This window comes from Phocoena sinus, chromosome 2, assembly GCF_008692025.1.
Source record: "Phocoena sinus isolate mPhoSin1 chromosome 2, mPhoSin1.pri, whole genome shotgun sequence".
In the NCBI taxonomy this organism is placed as follows: domain Eukaryota; kingdom Metazoa; phylum Chordata; class Mammalia; order Artiodactyla; family Phocoenidae; genus Phocoena; species Phocoena sinus.
In genome coordinates this window covers 86357902-86367430 of record NC_045764.1, presented here as the reverse complement: position 1 = coordinate 86367430, position 9529 = coordinate 86357902, and the positions used below count along the sequence as shown (strand labels likewise).

At 40.0% G+C, this 9529-nt stretch overlaps 1 protein-coding gene across 1 annotated transcript in view; it reads right to left on the bottom strand.

The window, feature by feature from the left end:
* Positions 1-7799: 7799 nt before the first annotated feature.
* Positions 7800-9529, bottom strand: part of FBN1 (fibrillin 1) — a 275481-nt gene continuing 273751 nt past the window's right edge. Inside the window, exon 66 of the mRNA XM_032624190.1 lies at positions 7800-7810. The gene's annotated coding sequence lies outside the window, so the exon portion shown is untranslated. The remainder of the gene's footprint in view (positions 7811-9529) is intronic.

Here is a 9529-nt window from a genome sequence, read left to right as displayed (position 1 = left end):
CTTGATTTCACTTTCAGATTTTTCATCATTAGTATATAGGAATGCCAGAGATTTCTTTGCATTAATTTTGTATCCTGCTACTTTACCAAATTCATTGATTAGCTCTAGTAGTTTTCGTTAGCTCTAGTAGTTTTCTGGTAGCATCTTTAGGATTCTCTATGTATAGTATCATGTCATCTGCAAACAGTGTCAGCTTTACTTTTCTGATATGGATTCCTTTTATTTCCTTTTCTTCTCTGATTGCTGTGGCTAAAATCCAAAACTATGTTGAATAAGAGTGATGAGAGTGGGCAACCTTGTCTTGTTCCTGATCTTAGTGGAAATGCTTTCAGTTTTTCACCATTGAGGATGATGTTTGCTGTGGGCTTGTCATATATGGCCTTTATTATGTTGAGGAAAGTTCCCACTATGCCTACTTTCTGGAGGGTTTTTATCATAAATGGGTGTTGAATTTTGTCGAAAGCTTTCTCTGCATCTATTGAGATGATCATATGGTTTTTCTCCTTCAATTTGTTAATATGGTTTATCACATTGATAGATTTGCGTATATTGAAGAATCCTTGCATTCCTGGAATAAACCCCACTTGATCATGGTGTATGATCCTTTTAATGTGCTGTTGGATTCTGTTTGCTAGTATTTTGTTGAGGATTTTTGCATCTATGTTCATCAGTGATATTGGCCTGTAGTTTTCTTTCTTTGTGACATCCTTGTCTGGTTTTGGTATCAAGGTGATGGTGGCCTCGTAGAAGGAATTTGGGAGTGTTCCTCCCTCTGATATATTTTGGAAGAGTTTGAGAAGGATAGGTGTTAGCTCTTCTCTAAACGTTTGATAGAATTCACCTGTGAAGCCATCTGGTCCTGGGCTTTTGTTTGTTGGAAGATTTTTAATCACAGTTTCAATTTCAGTGCTTGTGATTGGTCTGTTCATATTTTCTATTTCTTCCTGATTCAGTCTTGGCAGGTTGTGCATTTCTAAGAATTTGTCCATTTCTTCCAGATTGTCCATTTTATTGGCATAGAGTTGCTTGTAGTAATCTCTCATGATTTTTTTTATTTCTGCAGTGTCAGTTGTTACTTCTCCTTTTTCATTTCTAATTCTATTGATTTGAGTCTTCTCCCTTTTTTTCTTGATGAATCTGGCTAGTGGTTTATCTATTTTGTTTATCTTCTCAAAGAACCAGCTTTTAGTTTTATTGATCTTTGCTATTGTTTCCTTCATTTCTATTTCATTTATTTCTGATCTGATTTTTATGATTTCTTTCCTTCTGCTAGCTTTGGGGTTTTTTTGTTCTTCTTTCTCTAATTGCTTGAGGTGCAAGGTTAGGTTGTTTATTCGAGATGTTTCCTGCTTCTTAAGGTGGGCTTGTATTGCTATAAACTTCCCCCTTAGAACTGCTTTTGCTGCATCCCATAGGTTTTGGGTCGTTGTGTCTCCATTGTCATTTGTTTCTAGGTATTTTTTTATTTCCTCTTTGATTTCTTCAGTGATCACTTCGTTATTAAGTAGTGTATTGTTTAGCCTCCATGTGTTTGTATTTTTTACAGATCTTTTCCTGTAATTGATATCTAGTCTCATGGCGTTGTGGTCAGAAAAGATACTTGATACAATTTCAGTTTTCTTAAATTTACCAAGGCTTGATTTGTGACCCAAGATATGATCTAGCCTGGAGAATGTTCCATGAGCACTTGAGAAAAATGTGTATTCTGTTGTTTTTGGATGGAGTGTCCTATAAATATCAATTAAGTCCATCTTGTTTAATGTATCATTTAAAGCTTGTGTTTCCTTATTTATTTTCATTTTGGATGATCTGTCCATGGGTGAAAGTGGGGTGTTAAAGTCCCCTACTATGAATGTGTTACTGTTGATCTCCCCTTTTATGGCTGTTAGTATTTGCCTTATGTATTGAGGTGCTCCTATGTTGGGTGCATAAATATTTACAATTGTTATATCTTCTTCTTGGATCGATCCCTTGATCATTATGTAGTGTCCTTCTTTGTCCCTTTTAATAGTCCTTATTTTAAAGTCTATTTTGTCTGATATGAGAATTGCTACTCCAGCTTTCTTTTGGTTTCCATTTGCATGGAATATCTTCTTCCATCCCCTAACTTTCAGTCTGTATGTGTCTCTAGGTCTGAAGTGGGTCTCTTGTAGACAGCATATATAAGGGTCTTGTTTTTGTATCCATTCAGCCAATCTGTCTTTTGGTGGGAGCATTTAGTCCATTTACATTTAAGGTAATTATCGATATGTATGTTCCTATTCCCATTTTCTATATTGTTTTGGGTTCGTTATTATAGGTCGTTTCCTTCTCTTGTGTTTCTTGTCTAGAGAAGTTCCTTTAGCATTTGTTGTAAAGCTGGTTTGGTGGTGCTGAACTCTCTCAGCTTTTGCTTGTCTGTAAAGGTTTTAATTTCTCCATCAAATCTGAATGAGATCCTTGCTGGGTAGAGTAGGCTTGGTTGCAGGTTTTTCTCCTTCATCACTTTCAGTATGTCCTGCCACTCCCTTCTGGCTTGTAGGGTTTCTGCTGAGAGATCAGCTGTTAACCTTATGGGGATTCCCTTGTGTGTTATTTGTTGTTTTTCCCTTGCTGCTTTTAATATGCTTTCTTTGTATTTAATTTTTGACAGTTTGATTAATATGTGTCTTGGCGTATTTCTCCTTGTATTTATCCTGTATGGGACTCTGTGCTTCCTGGACTTGATTAACTATTTCCTTTCCCATATTAGGGAAGTTTTCAACTATAATCTCTTCAAATATTTTCTCAGTCCCTTTCTTTTTCTCTTCTTCTCCTGGAACCCCTATAATTCGAATGTTGGTGCGTTTAATGTTGTCCCAGAGGTCTCTGAGACTGTCCTCAGTTCTTTTCATTGTTTTTTTCTTTATTCTGCTCTGCAGTAGTTATTTCCACTACTTTATCTTCCAGGTCACTTATCCGTTCTTCTGCCTCAATTATTCTGCTATTGATCCCATCTAGAGTGCTTTTAATTTCATTTATTGCGTTGTTCATCGTTGCTTGTTTCATCTTTAGTTCTTGTAGGTCCTTGTTAACTGTTTCTTGCATTTTGTCCATTCTACTTCCAAGATTTCGGATCATCCTTACTATCATTATTCTGAATTCTTTTTCAGGTAGATTGCCTATTTCCTCTTCATTTGTTAGGTCTGATGGGTTTTTATCTTGCTCCTTCATCTGCTGTGTGTTTTTCTGTCTTCTCATTTTGCTTATCTTACTGTGTTTGGGGTCTCCTTTTTGCAAGCTGCACGTTCGTAGTTCCCGTTGTTTTTGATGTCTGTCTCCAGTGGCTAAGGTTGTTTCAGTGGGTTGTGTAGGCTTCCTGGTGAAGGGGACTAGTGCCTGTGTTGTGCTGGATGAGGCTGGATCTTGTCTCTCTAGTGGGCAGGTTCACGTCTGGTGGTCTGTTTTGGGGTGTCTGTGGCCTTATTATGATTTTAGGCAGCCTCTCTGCTAATGGGTGGGGTTGTGTTCCTGTTTTGCTAGTTGTTTGGCATAGGTTGTCCAGCACTGTGGCTTGCTGGTCGTTGAGTGAAGCTGGGTGCTGGTGTTAAGATGGAGGTCTCTGGGAGATTTCCACCCTTTAATATTATGTGGAGCTGGGAGGTCTCTTGTTGACCAGTGTCCTGAAGTTGGCTCTCCTACCTCAGAGACAGAGCCCTGACTCCTGGGCTGGAGCACCAAGAGCCTTTCATCCACACGGCTCAGAATAAAAGGGAGAAAAAGTAGAGAGAATTAGTAGAAGTATGAGGAAAGAAAGAAGGAAAGGAGGAAAGGAAGGAAGGAAGAAAGAAGCAAAGAAGGAAAGAAAGGAGGGAGGGAGGGAGGAAGGAAAGAAGGAAGGAGGGAAAGAAGGAGAAAATGTAGAGAGAATTAGTAGAAGTATGAGGAAAAAAGGAAAGGAGGAAAGGAAGGAAGGAAGAAAGAAGCAAAGAAGGAAAGAAGGGAGGGAGGAAGGAAGGAAGGAGGGAAAGAAGGAAAAAAGAAAGAAAGAAGATACAGTAAAAATAAAATAAAGTATAATATAGTTATTGAATTAAAAAATATTTAGAAAAAAAAAGGGACGGATAGAACCTTAGGACAAATGTTGGAAGCAAAGCTATACAGAGAAAATCTTACACAGAAGCATACACATACACGTTCACAAAAAGAGGTAAAGGGGGAAAAATCATAAATCTTGCTCTGAGACCACCTCCTCAATTTGGGGTGATTCGTTGTCTAAAGGAGGGAAGGAAGGAAAGAAAGAAAGAACGAAGGTAAAGTATAATAAAGTTATTACAATTAAAATTAATTATTAAGAAAAACAATTTTTTTAAAAAAACCATGGACGGATAGAGCCCTAGGACAAATGGTGGAAGCAAGAGTATACAGACCGGATCTCACACAGAAGCATACACGTACACATTCACAAAAAGAGGAAAAGGGAAAAAAGTCATAGATCTCGCTCCTATATTCCACCTCTTCAATTTGGGATCATTCCTCGTCTATCCAGGTATTCCACAGATGCAGGGTATATCAAGTTGATTGTGGAGCTTTAATCCGCTGCTTCTGAGGCTGCTGGGAGAGATTTCCCTTTCTCTTCTTTGTTCTCACAGCTCACAGGAGCTCAGCTTTGGATTTGGCCCTGCCTCTGCGTGTAGGTCGCTGGAGGGCGTCTGTTTTTTGCTCAGACAGGACGGGGTTAAAGGAGCTGCTGATTCGGGGTCTCCGGCTCACTCAGGCCGGGGGTTGGGGGATGGGGGAAGGAGGGGCACTGCGTGCGGGGCGGGCCTGCGGCGGCAGAGGCGGCGTGACGTTGCGGCAGAGGCCGGTGTGATGTTGCACCAGCCTGAGAACCGCCGTGCGTACTCCCGGGGAAGTTGTCCCTGGTTCCCGGGAACCTGGCAGTGGCGGGCTGCACAGGCTCCGCGGAAGAGGGGTGTGGCCCTTGGTGGCGGCAGCAGCAGCCTTAGCGTCTCCCGCCCGTCTCTGGGGTCCGCGGTTTTAGCCGCGGCTCGCGCCCGTCTCTGGAGTTCCTTTAAGCAGCGCTCTTAAACCCCTCTCCTCGCGCACCAGGAAACAAAGAGGGAAGAAAAAGTCTCTTGCCTCTTTGTCAGGTGCAGGCTTTTCCCCCGAACTCCCTCCCGGTTAGTCGTGGTGCACTAACCCCTTCAGGCTATGTTCAAGCCGCCAACCCCAGTCCTCTCCCTGAGCTCCGTCCAAAACCGAAACCCGAGCCTCAGCTCGCAGCCCCGCCCGCCCCGGCGGGTGAGCAGACAAGCCTCCTGGGTGGGTGAGTGCCGGTCGGCACCGATCGTCTGTGCAGTAATCTCCCCGCTTTGCCCTCCGCACCCGTCGCTGTGCACCACTCCGCGGTTCCGAAGCTCCCCCCCTCCGCCTCCCGCAGTCTCCGCCCACGGAGGGGCTTCCTAGTGTGTGGAAACTTTTCCTCCTTCACAGCTCCCTCCCACTGGTGCAGGTGCCGTCCTTATTCTTTTGTCTCTGTTTTTTTCTTTTTTTCTTTTGCCCTACCCAGGTACGTGGGGAGTTTCTTGCCTTTTGGGAGGTCTGAGGTCTTCTGCCAGCCTTCAGTAGGTGTTCTGTAGGAGTTGTTCCACGTGTAGATGTATTTCTGGTGTATCCGTGGGGAGGAAGGCGATCTCCGCGTCTTACTCTTCCGCCATCTTCCAACCCTCTTCGAGGCTTGTTTTTATAGCCTAGAATGTGATCTATGCTGGAGAATGTTCTGTGTGCACTTGAAAAGAATGTGTATTCTGTTGCTTTCAGATGGAACGTTCTATATATGAATTAAGTCCATTTGACCTAATGTGTCATTTAAGGCCAGTGTTTCCTTATTGATTATATCGGGATAATCTCTCCTTTGATGTACGTAGGGTGTTAAAATCCCTTACTGTTGTGTTACTGTCAATTTCTCCTTTCTTTGTCTATTAATACTTGCTTTATGTATTTAGCTTCTCCTGTGTTGGGCATATATATACTTAAAATTGTTATAGGTTCTTGGATTCATCCCCTGATCATTATATAATGTCCTCCTTTGTCTCTTGTAACAGTCTTTAAAGTCTATTTTGTCTAAGTACTGCTACCCTGGATTTCCCATTTGCATGGAATACCTTTTTACATTCCCTCACTTTCAGTCTGTGTGTGTTTTTAGATCTGAAGTGAGTCTCTTTTAGGCAGCATATATATGGGTCTTGTTTTTGAATCCATTCAGCCACCCTGTCTTTTGGTTGGAGCATTTAAGCCATTTATGTTTATGGTAGTTATTGATACTTATGTTCTTTTGTCATTTTATTGTTTGGGGGTTGTTTTTTCATAAGTATCTCGTTCTTTTGTGATTTGTTGTCTTTGGACTCCTTTTGCTTTTTTGCATGTATCTATTATAGATTTTTGTTTTTGTTTTAAATAATTCTTTTTTATATTAGAATACCATTGATGTACCATATTGTGTTACTTTCAGGTGTACAGCAAAGTGATTCAGTTGTAATATACATACATGCATGGTTTTTCAGATTATTTTCCCATATAGGTTATTACAGAATATTGAATAGAGTTCCCTGTGATATACAGGAGGTCCTTAGTGATTATGTATTTTATATATAGTAGTGTGTATATGTAAATCCCAAATTCCTAATTTATCCCTCCCCCTACCTTTCCCCTTTGATAACCATAAAGATGTTTTTGAAGTCTGAGTCTGTTTCTGTTTTGTAAATAAGTTCATTTGTATCATTTTTTAGATTCCACATATAAGTGATATCATATGATGTTTGTCTGTTTTCTGTGTGACTTCAACTTGTATGATGATCTCTAGGTCCACCCATGTTGCAGCAAATGGCATTATTTTATTCTTTTTAATGGCTTAATAATATTCCTTGTATATATGTACCACATCTTCTTTATCCATTCCTCTGTCGATGGACATTTAGGTTGCTTCCATGTCTTGGCTATTGTAAATAGTGCTGCATTGAACATTGAGGTTCATGTATCTTTCAGAATTATGGTTTCCTCTGGATAGATGCCCAGGAGTGGGATTGCTGGATCATATGGTAGTTCTATTTTTAGTTTTTTTTAAGAGACCTCCATACTGTTCTCCACAATGGTTGTACCAATTTACATTCTCAACAATAGTGTAGGAAGAGGGTTCTCTTTTCTCCACACACTCTCCAGCATTTATTGTTTGTAGACTTTTTAATGATGACCATTCTGACTGGCATGCAGTGATACCTCACTGTAGTTTGGATTTACATTTCTCTAATAATTAGTGATGTTGAGCATCTTTTCTTATGCCACTGGGCCATCTGTATGTCTTCTTTGGAGAAATGTCTATTTAGATCTTCTGCCCATTTTTGTATTGGGTTGTTTTGGGTTTTTTTTGATATTCAGCAGTATGAGCTTTTTGTGTATTTTGGAGATTAATCCCTTGTCAGGTACATCATTAGCAAATATTTCCTCCCATTCTGTGGGTTGTCTCTTCATTTTGTTTATGGTTTCCTTTGCTGTGCAAAAGATTTTGAGTATAATTCGGTCCTGTTTTTTAATTTTTGATTTTATTTCCATTATTCTAGGAGACTGATCCAAAAAGATACTGCTGCCATTTATGTCAAAGAGTGTTCTGCATATGTTTTCCTCTAGGAGTTTTATAGAATCCAGTCTTACATTTAGTTCTTTAATCCTTTTGAGTTTAGTTTTGTGTGTGGTGTTACAGAATATTCTAGTTTCATTTCTTTACATGTAGTTATCCAGTTTTCCCAGCACCACTGATTGAAGAGACTGTCCTTTCTTCCTTGTACAGTCTTTCCTCCTTTGCCATAGATTAATTGACCATAGGTGTGTGGGTTTATTTCTGGGCTTTCTGCCCTCTTCCATTGATATATATGTCCTTTTTTAATGCCAGTAGCATACTGTTTGGATGACGGTAGCTTTGTAGTGTAATCTGAATTCAGGGGGTCTGATTCTTCCAGCTCTGTTTTCCTTTCTTGAGATTATTTTGGCTACTTGGGGTCTTTCGGGTTTCCATACAAATTTAAAACATTTGTGTTCTAGTTCTGTGAAAAATGACATTGGTAATTGGATAGGGATTGCATTGAGTCTGTAGATTGCCTTGGGTAGTATAGTCATGTTGACAATATTGATTCTCCCAATCCAAGAACATGGTATATCTTTCCATCTGTGTGTGTCATCTTTGATTTCTTTCATCAGCATCTTACAGTTTTTGGAGTACAGGTCTTATGCTTCCTTAGGTAGGTTTATTCCTAAGTATTTTATTCTTTTTGATGTGATGGTAAATGGGTTGTTCCCTTAATTTCTCTTTCTGGTCTTTCATCGTTAGTGTATAGAAATGCAACAGATTTTGGTGTATTAATTTTGTATCCTGCAACATTATCAAATTCATTGATGTGCTCTAGTAGTTTTCTGGTAGCATCTTTAGGATTTTTTATGTAGAGTATCATGTCATCTGCAAACAATGACAGTTTTACTTCTTTTCCAATTTGGATTTATTTTTTTCCCCTCCATGGCTAGGACTTTTACAACTACATTGAATAAAAGTGGCAAGAGTGAACATCCTTGTCTTGTTCCTGATCTTACATTAAAAGCTTTCAGCTTTTCTCCTATGAGTGTGATGTTAGCTGTGGCTTTGTCATATGTGGCTTTTATGATGTTGAGGTAGTTTGACTCTGTACCCACTTTCTGGAGAGGTTTTATCATAAATGTGTGCTGAATTTTGGCTAAAGCTTTTCCTGCATCTACCGAGATGATCGTATGGTTTTTATTCAGTTTGTTAATGTGGTGTGTCACAGTGATTGACTTGCAGAGATTGCCAAATCCTTGCATCCCTGGGATAAATCCCATGTGATCATGGTCTATGATCCTTTTAATGTATTATGGGATTCAGTTTGCTAGTATTTTGTTGAGAACTTTTGCATCTATGTTCATCAGTGATATTGGCCTGTAATATTCTTTTTTGGGAGTATCTTTGGTTTTGGTGACAGGGTGATCGTTGCCTCATAGAATGAGTTTGGGAGTGTTCCTTCCTCTGCAATTATTTTGTAACAGTTTCAGAAGGTTAGGTGTTAACTCTTCTCTAAATGTTTGATAGAATTCATTTGTGAAGCCATTTGGTCCTGGACTTTTGTTTGTTGGGGGTTTTTTAATCTGTTTCAATTTCAGTACTTGTGATAGGCCTGTTCATATTTTCTATCAATATTTCTTCTGCTTCAGTCTTGGGAGATTGTACCTTTCAATGAATTTGTCCATTTTTTCTGGGTTGTCATTTTTTTTTTTTTTTTTTTTTTTTTTGTGGTATGCGGGCCTCTCACTTCTGTGGCCCCTCCCGTTGCAGACCACAGGCTCCGGACACGCAGGCTCAGCGGCCATGGCTCACGGTCCTAGCCGCTCCGTGGCATGCGGGATCTTCTCGGTCCCCTGCATCGGCAGGCGGACTCTCAACCACTGCGCCACCACGGAAGCCCTAGGTTGTCCATTTTATTGGCCTATAGTTGCTTGTAGTAGTCTGTTA